Below are 12,627 nucleotides of genomic sequence, written 5' to 3'. Positions count from 1 at the left end.
GCAACATAAAAGAAATTTTGTGATCCCAGCAAGCTATGTGAAGGACGGCATTCACACACATTTATATTTCAGATCTGAGCATGTTTAGAGACGTTCGTTCATCTAGCACAAAAGTAAAGGTTTGCATGAGAAACTATTACTCTGGTTTCTCAGTCTGTTTCCTAGTGCCGTTTTGAAGTTACGGCAGTTTTCACTGTAAAACAGATTTGGAGCCAGTAACTCTCCATATATATATTTATGGAGTGTAGTTTGCCACTGAAAATAAAATTTGTATACCATAAATGCTGGTGAAGTTCGGCTTCACACTTACTTATATCTAGAACTGAGCATGTGGAGAGACGTTCATTCATCTAGCAAAAAGGTAACGGTTTGCAGAAGAAATTTTTCTCTGGATTCTCAGTCTGTTTACTAGTGCCGGTTTGAAGATCCTGGAGTTTTCACTTTAAACCCGAGTTGGAGCTAGTACATCCCCGTATATATGTATGGAGATTAGTTTGCAACTGAAAAGAAACTTTGTGTTCCCAACAAGCTAGGTGAAGGACGGCTTTCATACACATTTATCTCTCAGAACTGAGCATGTGGAGAGACGTTCGTTCATCTAGCACAAAGAGAACAGTTGGCAGGAGAATGTTAACTCTGGTTTCTCAGTCTGTTTCCTAGTGCCGGTTTGAAGATCCTGCAGTTTTCACTTTAAACCCGAGTTGGAGCTAGTACATCATCATATATATGTATGGAGTTTATTTTGCAACTGAAAAGAATCTTTGTGTTCCCAACAATCTATGTGAAGGACGGCTTTCACACACAATTTTCTATCAGAACTGAACATGTTGGGAGACTTTCGTTCATGTAGCACACTGGGAACTGTTTGCAGGAGAAACTTTTACTCTGGTTTCTCAGTCTGTTTCTTTGTGCCGGTTTGAAGATCCTGCAGATTTCACTTTAAAAACGAGTTGGAGCTAGTACCTCCCCATATATATGTATGGAGTGTAGTTTGCAACTGAAAAGAAACTTTGTTTCCCAACAAGCTAAGTGAAGGACGGCTTTCACACACACTTATCTCTCAGAACTGAGCATGTGGAGAGACGTTCATACATGTAGCAGAAATGGTACGGTTTGCAGGAGAAATTTTTACTGTGGAATCTCAGTCTGTTCCTAGTTCCTGTTTGATATTCCTGCAGTTTTCGCTGTAAAATTGATTTGGAGCTTATACATCCCCGTAAATATGTATGGAGTTTAGTTTGCAACTGAAAAGAAACTTTGTTTCCCAACAAGCTAAGTGAAGGACGGCTTTCACACACACTTATCTCTCAGAACTGAGCATGTGGAGAGATATTCGATCATTTAGGACAAAAGGAATATGTTGCAGTAGACACTTTTTCTCTGGTTTCTCAGTCTTTTTCCTAGTACCGGATTGAAGATCCTACAGTTATCACATTAAAACAGAGTTGGAACTAGTACCTACCAATAAAAATGTATGGAGTGTAGTTTGCAACTGAAAACAAACTTTGTGTTCCCAACAAGCTAGGTGAATGACGGCTTCCACACACAATTATTCCTCAGACCTGAGCATGTGGAGAGATATTCGATCATCTAGGGCAAAAGGAATATGTTGCAGTAGACACTTTTTCTCTGGTTTCTCAGTTTTTTCCTAGTACCAGTTTGAAGATCCTAGAGTTTTCACTTTAAAAACGAGTTGGAGCTAGTACATCCCCGTATATATGTATGGATTTTAGTTTGTAGCTGAAAAATAACTTTGTGTTCCCAACAAGCTATGTGAAGAACAGCTTTCACACACAATTATCTCTCAGAACTGAGCATGTGGAGAGACATTCTTTCATCTACCACAAAGTGAACTGTTTGCAGGGGAAAGTTTACTCTGTTTTCTCAGTCTGTTTCCTAGTGTCGGTAAGAAGTTCCTCCAGTTTTCACTGTAGAACGGATTTAGAGCTAGTACATCCCCATATATATATATGGAGTGTAGTTTGCTACTGAAAAGAAACTGTGTGTTTCCAACAAGCTAGGTGAAGGACGGCTTTCACACACACATATCTCTCAGAACTGGGCATGTGGAGAGACGTTCATTCATGTAGCACAAAGGGAAAGGGTTGCAAGGGAAACAATTAATCTGGTTTCTGAGTTTCTTTCCTAATGCCAAGTTGATGTTTTTACAGTTTTCACTGTAAACCCGAGTTGGAGCTATTACATCCCCATATATGTGTATGGAGTGTAGTTTGCAACTGAATAGAAAATTTGTATTCCTAACAAGCAAGGTGAAGTTCGGCTTCACACAAACTTAACTCTAGAAGAGAGCATATGGAGAGACGTTCATTCATCTAGCACAAAGGGAAATGGTTGCAGAAGAAACATTTTCTCTGGATTCTCAGTAGGTTTCCTAGTACCGGTTGAAGATCCTACACTTTTCTCTTTACAACCAAGTTGGTTGTAGTACATCCCCGTATATATGTATGGAGTGTAGTTTGCAAGTGAAAAGAAATTTTGTTTCCCAACAATCTATGTGAAGGACGGCTTTCACACACACTTATTTCTCAGATCTCAGCATTGTAGAGACATTCGTTCATCTAGCACAAATGGAATATGTTGCAGGAGAAACTTTTCTCTGGTTTCTCAGTCTTTTACCTAGTATCGGTTTGAAGATCCTACAGTTTTCACTTTAAAACCGAGTTGGAGCTAGTACATCCCCTTATATATGTTTGGATTGTATTTTGCAACTGAATAGAAATTTTGTGTTCCCAACAAGCTTTGTGAAGTAAGGCTTCACACACACTTATCTCTCAGAACTGTGCATGTGGAGAGACGTTCGTTCATCTAGCACAATTGGAACGGTTAACAGGAGAGAATATTACAAAAGTTTCTCAGAATTTTTCCTAGTTCCGGTTTGAAATTCTTGCAGTTTTCACGGTAAAATGTTGTTGGAACTTTGAATTCCCCATATATATGTATTTCGTGTAGTTTGAAAATGAAAAGAATTTTTGTGTTCCCAACAAGCTAGTTGAAAAACGGATTTCACACACACTTATCTCTGAGAACTGAGCATATGGAGAGACGTTCTTTCATCTAGCACAAAGGGAACGGGTTGCAGGAGAAACTTTTACTCTGGTTTCTCTGTCTGTTTCCTAGTGCCGAATAGATGTTCCTATAGTTTTCACTGTAAAATCGAGCTGGAGGTAGAACCTCCCCATATATATGTATGGAGTGTAGTTTGCAACTGAAAAGAAATTTTGTATTCCTAACAAGCTATGTGAAGTTCGGGTTCACACACACTTATCCCAGGAACTGAGCATGTGGAGAGACGTTCATTCATCTAGCAAAAAGGGAACGGTTTACAGGAGTAATTTTTACTATGGATACTCAGACTGTTCTTAGTGCATGTTTGATGTTCTTGCAGTTTTCACTGTAAAACCGATTTTGAGCTTTTACCTCCCCATATATATGTATGGAATTTAGTTTGCAACTGAAATGAAATTTTGTGATCCCAGCAAGCTATGTGAAGGACGGCTTTCACACTCCCTTATTTCTCAGAACTGAGCTTGTGGAGAGACTTTCGTTCATCTAGCACAAAGGGAAATGTTTGCAGGAGAAACTATTACTCTGGATTCTCAGTCTGTTTCCTAGTGCCGGTTTGAAGTTACTGCAGTTTTCAGTGTAAAACCGAGTTGGAGCTAGTAACTACCCATATATATGTATGGAGTGTAGTTTACTACTGAAAAGAATCTTTGTATTCCTAACAAGCAAGGTGAAGTTCTGCTTCACACACACTTATCTCTAGAAGAGGGCATGTGGAGAGACGTTCATTCATCTAGCACAAAGGGAAATGTTTGCAGGAGAAACATTTACTCTGGATTGTCAGTCTGTTATCTAGTACCGGTTTGAAGATCCTCTTTTTTCACTTTAACACCGAGTTGGAGCTAGTACATCCCCGTATATATTTATGGAGTGTAGTTTGCAAGTGAAAAGAAATTTTGTGATCCCATCAATCTATGTGAAGGACGGCTTTCACACACACTTATCTCTCAGATCTGAGCATGTGGAGAGACGTTCGTTCATCTAGCACAAAGGGAACGGTTTGCAGGAGAAACTATTACTCTGTTTCTCAGTCTGTTTCATAGTGCCGGTTTGAAGTGACTGCAGTTTTCAGTGTAAAACAGAGTTGGAGCTTTTAAGTACCCGTATATATGTATGGAGTGTAGTTTGCAACTGAAAAGTAATTTTGTGTTCCCAACAAGCTATGTGAAGGATGGCTTTCACACACACTTATCTCTCAGAACTGAGCATGTGGAGAGACGTTCGTTCATCTAGCACAAAAGGAATATGTTGCAGGAGACAGTATTACTCTGGTTTCTCAGTCTTTTTCCTAGTACCGGTTTGAAGATCCTACAGTTTTCACTTTAAAACCGAGTTGGAGCTAGTACATCCCCGTATATATGTATGGATTTTAGTTTGCAGCTTAAAAGAACTTTGTGATCCCAACAAGCTATGTGAAGTTCTGCTATCACACACAATTAACTCTCAGAACTGAGCATGTGGAGAGACATTCGTTCATCTAGCACAAAGTGAACTGTTTGCAGGAGAATGTTTACTCTGGTTTCTCAGTCTGTTTCATAGTGTCGGTAAGAAGATCCTCCAGTTTTCACTGTAGAAATGGGTTGGTGCTAGTACCTCCCCATATATTTGCATGGAGTGTAGTTTGCAAGTGAAAATAAAATTTGAATTCCTAACAAGCTAGATGAAGTTCGGCTTCACACACAGTTATCTCTAGAACTGAGCATGTGGAGAGACGTTCGTTTACCTAGCACAAAGGGAAGGTTTGCAGGGGCAACGTTTACTCTGGATTCTCATTCTGTTTCCTAGTGTCGGTTGAAGTTCCTGCAGTTTTCACAGTAAAACCGAGTTGGATCTAGTAATTCCTCATATATATGTATGGAGTGTAGTTTGCAAGTGAAAACAAACTTTGTGTTCCCAACAAGCTAGGTGAATGACGGCTTCCACACACAATTATCTCTCAGAAACGAGCATGAGGAGAGACGTTCTTTCATCTAGCACAAAGGGAACGGGTTGCAGGAGAAACTTTTACTCTGTTTTCTCAGCCTGTTTCCTAGTACCTAGGTGAAGTTCCTGCAATTTTCACTGTAAACCGAGTTGGATCCAGTACCTCCCCTTAGATGTGAATGGGTATAGTTTGCAACTGAAAGAAAATTTTTGTTACCAACAAGTTAGGTGAAATTTGGCTTCACAGACACTTATCTCTAGAATTGAGCATGTGGAGAGACGTTCATTCATCTATCAAAAAGGGAACGGGTTGCAGCAGAAACTTTTACTCTGGTTTCTCATTCTATTTCCTAGTACCGGTTTGAAGATCCTACAGTTTTCACTTTAAAACCGACTTGGAGCTAGTACTTCCCAATATAAATGTATGGAGTGCTGTTTGCAACTGAAAACAAACTTTGTGTTCCCAACATGTTAGGTGAATGACGGCTTCCACATACACTTATCTCTCAGAAATTAGCACGTGGAGAGACGATCGTTGTTCTAGCACAAATGGATCGGGTAACAGGAGAAACTTTTACAATGCATTCTCAGTCTGTTTCCTAGTTCCGGATTGAATTTCTTGCAGTTTTCACGGTAAAATAGTGTTGGAGTTTGTACCTCCCCGTATAAACGTATGGAGAGTAGTTTGAATCTGAAAATAATTTCTGTGTTCCCAACAAGCTAGTTGAAAGACCGCTTTCACACACATTTATCTCTCAGAACTGAACATATGGAGAGACGTTCGTTCATGTAGCACAGAGGTAACGGTTTGCAGGAGAAACTTATTGTCTGTTTCTCAGTCTGTTTCCTAGTGCCGGTTTGAAGGTCCTGCAGTTTTCACTTTAAACCCGAGTTGGAGCTAGTACATCCCCGTATATTTTTATGGAGTGTAGTTTGCAACTGAAAACAATCTTTGTGTTCTCAACAATCTAGGTGAAGGACGGCTATCACACACACATATCTCTCAGAACTGAGCATGTGGAGAGACGTGCGTTCATCTAGCACAAATTGAACGGGTTGCAGGAGAAAATTTACTCTGGTTTCTCAGTCGGTTTCCTAGTGTCGGTAAGAAGTTCCTCCATTTTTCACTGTAAAACCGATTTGGAGCTAGTACATCCCCATAAAAATGTATGGAGTGTAGTTTGCAACTGAAAATAAAATTTGTTTTCCTAACAAGCTAGGTGAATTTTGGCTTCACACACACTTATCTCTAGAACTGAGCATGTGGAAAGACGTTCATTCATCTAGCACAAATGGTACGGGTTGCAGGAGAAATTTTTACTCTGGTTTCTCAGTCTGTTTCCTAGTGCCGGTTTCATAATACTGCAGTTTTCAGTGTAAAATCGACTTGGAGCTAGTACCTTCCCTTATATATATATGGAGGGTAGTTTGCAACTGAAGAGAAACTTTGAGTTCCCAACAAGGTACGTGTAGGTCGGATTTCACACACACTTATCTCTCAGAACAGAGCATGTGGAGAGACATTCGTTCATCTAGCAGAAAGGGAACAAGTTGCAGGAGAAACTATTACTCTGGTTTCTCAGTCTGTTTCCTAGTGCCGAGTTGATGTTCCTGCAGTTTTCACTGTAAAACCGAGCTGGCGGTAGAACTTCCCCATATATATGTATGGAGTTCACATTGCAACTGAAAAGAAAATTTGTATTCCTAACAAGCTTTGTGAAGTTCGGCTTCACACACACTTATCTCTAAAACTGAGCATGTGGAGAGACGTTCATTCATCTAGCACTAATTGTACGGTTTGTAGGAGTAATTTTTACCCTGGATTTTCAGACTGTTTTTATTGCCTGTTTGATGTTCATGCAGTTTTCTCTGTAAAACCGATTTGGAGCTTGTTCCTACACATATATATGTATGGAATTTACTTTGCAATTGAAAAAGATTTTTGTGATCAGAACAAGCTATGTGAAGGACTGCTTTCACACACACTTATCTCTCAGAAATGAGCATATGAAGAGACGTTCGTTCATGTAGTAAAAAGGGAAAGGTTTGCAGGAGAAATTATTACTCTGGTTTCTCAGTGTGTTTCCTAGGGCCGGTTGAAGTTACTGCAGTTTTCAGTGTAAAATCGAGTTGGAGCTAGTAACTCCCCCTATATATATATGGAGTGTAGTTTTCAACTGAAAAGAAAATTTGTATTCCTAACAAGCAATTTGAAGTTCGGCTTCACACATACTTAACTCTAGAACAGAGCATGTGGAGAGACGTTCATTCATCTAGCACAAAGGGAAATGTTTGCAGAAGAAACATATACTCTGGTTTCTCAGTATGTTTCCTAGTACCGGTTTGAAGATCCTACTTTTTTCACTTTACAACAGAGTTGGAGGAAGTACATCCCCGTATATATTTATGGAGTGTAGTATTAAAGTGAAAAGAAATTTTGTTTCCAAACAAGGTATTTGAAGTACGGCTATCACACACACTTATCTCTCAGATCTGAGCATGTGTAGAGACATTCGTTCATCTGGCACAAAGGGACTATGTTGCAGGGGAAACTTTTCTCTGGTTTCTCAGTCTTTTTCCTAGTAACGGTTTGAAGATCCTACAGTTTTCACTTTAAAACCGAGTTGGAGCTACTACATCCCCTTATAAATATATGGGGTGTAGTTAGAAACTGAAAAGAAACTCTGTGTTCCCAACAAGGTAGGTGAAGGGCGGCATTCACACACAGATATCTCTCAGACTGAGCATGTGTAGAAACGTTCGTTCATCTAGCACAAATGGAAAGGTTTGCAGGAGCAACGTTTACTCTGGTTTCACAGTCTTTTTCCTAGTGCCGGTTTGAAGTTCCTGCAGTTTTCACAGTAAAACCGAGTTGGAACTTGTACCTCCCCCTATATATATATGGAGTGTAGTTTTCAACTGAAAAGAAAATTTGTATTCCTAACAAGCAATTTGAAGTTCGGCTTCACACATACTTAACTCTAGAACAGAGCATGTGGAGAGACGTTCATTCATCTAGCACAAAGGGAAATGTTTGCAGAAGAAACATATACTCTGGTTTCTCAGTATGTTTCCTAGTACCGGTTTGAAGATCCTACTTTTTTCACTTTACAACAGAGTTGGAGGAAGTACATCCCCGTATATATTTATGGAGTGTAGTATTAAAGTGAAAAGAAATTTTGTTTCCAAACAAGGTATTTGAAGTACGGCTATCACACACACTTATCTCTCAGATCTGAGCATGTGTAGAGACATTCGTTCATCTGGCACAAAGGGACTATATTGCAGGGGAAACTTTTCTCTGGTTTCTCAGTCTTTTTCCTAGTAACGGTTTGAAGATCCTACAGTTTTCACTTTAAAACCGAGTTGGAGCTACTACATCCCCTTATAAATATATGGGGTGTAGTTAGAAACTGAAAAGAAACTCTGTGTTCCCAACAAGCTAGGTGAAGGACGGCTTCCACACACACTTATCTCTCAGACCTGAGCATGTGGGGAGACGTTCTTTCATCTAGTACAAAGGGAACTTGTTGCAGGAGAAATTTTTACTCTGGTTTCTCAGCCTGTTTCCTAGTACCGGGTTGAAGTTCCTGCAATTTTCACTGTAAAATAGAGTTGGAGCTAGTACGTCCCCATATTTTTGTATGGTGTATAGTTTGCAACTGAAAAGAAAATTTGTATTCCTAACAAGTAAGGTGAAGTTTGGATTCACACACACTTATCTCTAGAATTGAGCATGTGAAGAGACGTTCATTCATCTTGCACAAACGAAACATTTTGCAAGAGAAACTTTTATTCTGGTTTCTCAGTATTTTTCCTAGTATCGGTTTGAAGATCCTACAGTTATCACATTAAAACAGAGTTGGAACTAAAACCTACAAATATAAATGTATGGAGTGTAGTTTGCAACTGAAAACAAACTTTGTGTTCCCAACAAGCTAGGTGAATGTTGGCTTCCACACACACTTTTCTCTCAGAACTGAGCATGTGGAGAGACTTTCGTTCACCTAGCAGAAATGGAACGGGTAGCAGGAGAAACTTTTACAAAGGTTTCTCAGTCTGTTTCCTAGTTCCGGTTTGAATTTCTTGCCGTTTTTTCAGTAAAATTGTGTTGGAGGTTGTATCTCCCCGTATATATGTATGGAGTGTAGTTTGAAACTGAAAAGAATATTTGTTTTCCCAACAAGCTAGTTGAAAGACGGCTTTCACACACACTTATCTCTCAGAACTGAGCATGTGGAGAGACTTTCTTTCACCTAGCAGAAATGGAAAGGGTAGCAGGAGAAACTTTTACAATGGTTTCTCAGTCTGTTTCCTAGTTCCGGTTTGAATTTCTTGCAGTTTTCTCGGTAAAATTGTGTTGGAGGTTGTACCTCCCCATATATATGTATGGAGTGTAGATTGAAACTGAAAAGAATATTTGTTTTCCCAACAAGCTATTTGAAAGACGGCTTTCACACACTCTTATCTCTCAGAACTGAGCATGAGGAGAGACTTTCTTTCACCTAGCAGAAATGGAACGGGTAGCAGGAGAAACTTTTTCAATGGTTTCTCAGTCTGTTTCCTAGTTCTGGTTTGAATTTCTTGCAGTTTTCTCGGTAAAATTGTGTTGGAGGTTGTACTTTCCCATATATATGTATGGAGTGTAGTTTGAAACTGAAAAGAAAATTTGTATTCCTAACAAGCTATGTGAATTTTGGCTTCACACACACTTATATCAAAACTGAGCATGTGGAGAGACGTTCATTTATCTAGCACAAAAGGTAAGGTTTACAGGAGTAATTTTTACTCTGGATTCTCAGACTGTTCTTAGTGCCTGTTTGATGTTCCTGTAGTTATCACGGTAAAAAGGATTTGGAGTTTTACCTCCCCATATATATGTATGGAATTTAGTTTGCAAATGAAAAGTAATTTTGGGATCCCAGCAAGCTATGTGAAGGACGGCTTTCACACACACTTATCTCTCAGAACTGAGCATGTGGAGAGACGTTCGTTCATCTAGCACAAAGGGAACGGTTTGCAGGAAAAACTATTACTCTGTTTTCTCAGTCTGTTTCCTAGTGCCGGTATGAAGTTACTGCAGTTTTCAGTGTAAAATCGAGTTGAAGCTTCTAAATACCCATATATATGTATGGAGTGTAACTTGCCACTGAAAAGAAATTTTGTGTTCCCAACAAGCTATGTGAAGGACGGCTTTCAAACACCCTTATCTCTCAGATCAGAGCATGTGGAGAGACGTTCGTACATATATCACAAATGAAACGGGTTGCATGAGAAACTTTCAGTCTGGTTTCTCAGTATGATTCCTAGTGCCGGTTTGAAGATACTTCAGTTTTCACTTTAAAACCAATTTGGAGCTAATACAACCCGGTATATATGTATGGATTTTAGTTTGCAACTGAAAAGAAACTTTGTGTTCCCAACAAGCTAGGTGAATGACGGCTTCCACACACATTTATCACCCAAAACTGAGCATGAGGAGAGACGTTCGTTCATCTAGCACAAATTGAACGGGTTGCAAGAGAAACATTTAGTCTGCTTTCTCAGTCTCTTTCCTAGTGCCATGTTGATGTTTTTGCAGTTTTCACTGTAAACACGAGTAGGAGCTACTACATCCCCATATATATGTATGGAGTGTATTTTGCAACTGAAAAGAAAATTTGTATTCATAACAAGCAAGGTGAATTTTGGCTTCACACACACTTATCTTTAGAACAGAGCATGTGGAGAGACGTTCATTCATGTAGCACAAAGGGAAATGTTTGCAGGAAAAACATTTACTCTGGATTCTCAGTCTTTTTCCAAGTACCGGTTTGAAGATCCTAGGGTTTTCATTTTAAAACCGATTTGGAGCTAGTACATCCCCGTATATATATACGGATTGTAGTTTGCAACTGAAAAGAAACTTTGTGTTCCCAACAAGCTATGTGAAGTACGGCTTTCACAAACACATATCTCTCAGAACTTAGTATGTGGAGAGACGTTTGTTCATCTAGCACAAAGGGAACATGTTGCAGGAGAAACTTTTACTCTATTTTCTCAGTCTTTTTCCTAGTACTGGTTTGAAGATCCTACAGTTACACATTAATACCGAGTTGGAACTAGTACCTACCAATATAAATCTATGGAGTGTAGTTTGCAACTGAAAACAAACTTTGTGTTCCCAACAAGCTAGTTGAAAGACGGCATCCACACACACTTATCTCTCAGAAATGAGCATGTGGAGATACGTTTGTTCATCTAGCACAAATGGAAAGGGTATCAGTAGAAACTATTACAATGGTTTCTCAGTCTTTTTCCTAGTTCCGGTTTGAATTTCTTTCATTTTTCACGGTAAAATTGTGTTGGAGCTTGTACCTCCCCGTATATATGTATGGAGTGTAGTTGGATACTGAAAAGAATTTTTGTGTTCTCAACAAGCTAGTTGAAAGACGGCTTTCACACACACTTATCTCTCAGAACTGAGCATGTGGAGAGACTTTCGTTCATCTAGCACAAAGGGAACGGGTTGCAAGGGAAACATTTATTCTGTTTTCTCAGTCTCTTTCCTAGTGCCAAGTTGATGTTTTTGCAGTTTTCACTGTAAACACGAGTTGGAATTTTTACCTCCACATATATATGAATGGAGTTTTGTTTGCAACTGAAAAGAAAATGTGTATTCCTAACAAGCAAGGTGAAGTTCGGCTTCACACACACTTATCTCTAGAACTGAGCATGTGGAGAGAAGTTCTTTCATCTAGCAAAAATGTTACGGATTGCTGGAGAAATATTTACTCTAGTTTCTCAGTCTGTTTCCTAGTGCCTAGTTGATGTTCCTGCAGTTTTCACTGTAAAACAGAGTTGAAGGTAGTACCTCCCCATATATATGTATGCACTGTAGTTTGCAACTGAAAAGAAACTTTGTGTTCCCAACAAGCTAAATGAAGATCGATTTCACACACACTTATTTCTCAGAACTGAGCATGTGGTGAAAAGTTCGTTCATCTAGCACAAAGGGAACGGTTTGAAGGAGAAACTATTACTCTGTTTTCTCAGTCTGTTTCCTAGTGCCGGTTTGATGTTACTGCAGTTTTCAGTGTAAAACAGTGTTGAAGCTTGTAACTACCCATATATATGTATGGATTGCAGTTTGCCACTGAAAAGAAACTTTCTGTTCCCAACAAGCTATGTGAAGTTTGGCTTTCACACACACATATCTCTCAGAACTGAGAATGTGGAGAGACGTTCATTCATCTAGCACAAAGAGAACATGTTGCAGGAGACACTTTTACTCTGGTTTCTCAGTCTTTTTCCTAATACTGGTTTGAAGATCCTACTTTTTTCACTTTAAAACCGATTTGGAGCTAGTACATCCCCGTATATATGTATGGAGTGTAGATTGCAAGTGAAAAGAAATTTTGTGTTCCCAAAATCTATGTGAAGTACGGCTTTTGCACACACTTATCTCTCAGAACTGAGCATCTGCAGAGATATTCGTTTATCTAGCACAAAGGGAACATGTTGCATGAGAAACTTTTTCTCTGGTTTCTCATTCTTTTTCCTAGTCCCGGTTTGAATATCCTGCAGTTTTCATTTTAAAACCGAGTTGGTGCTTGTACATCCCCATATATATGTATGGAG

Source organism: Camelus bactrianus, chromosome 28 (genome assembly GCF_048773025.1).
Source record: "Camelus bactrianus isolate YW-2024 breed Bactrian camel chromosome 28, ASM4877302v1, whole genome shotgun sequence".
NCBI classification, from domain to species: domain Eukaryota; kingdom Metazoa; phylum Chordata; class Mammalia; order Artiodactyla; family Camelidae; genus Camelus; species Camelus bactrianus.
The sequence above is the reverse complement of the archived record's forward strand: the minus strand, read 5'-3'. Positions refer to the sequence as shown.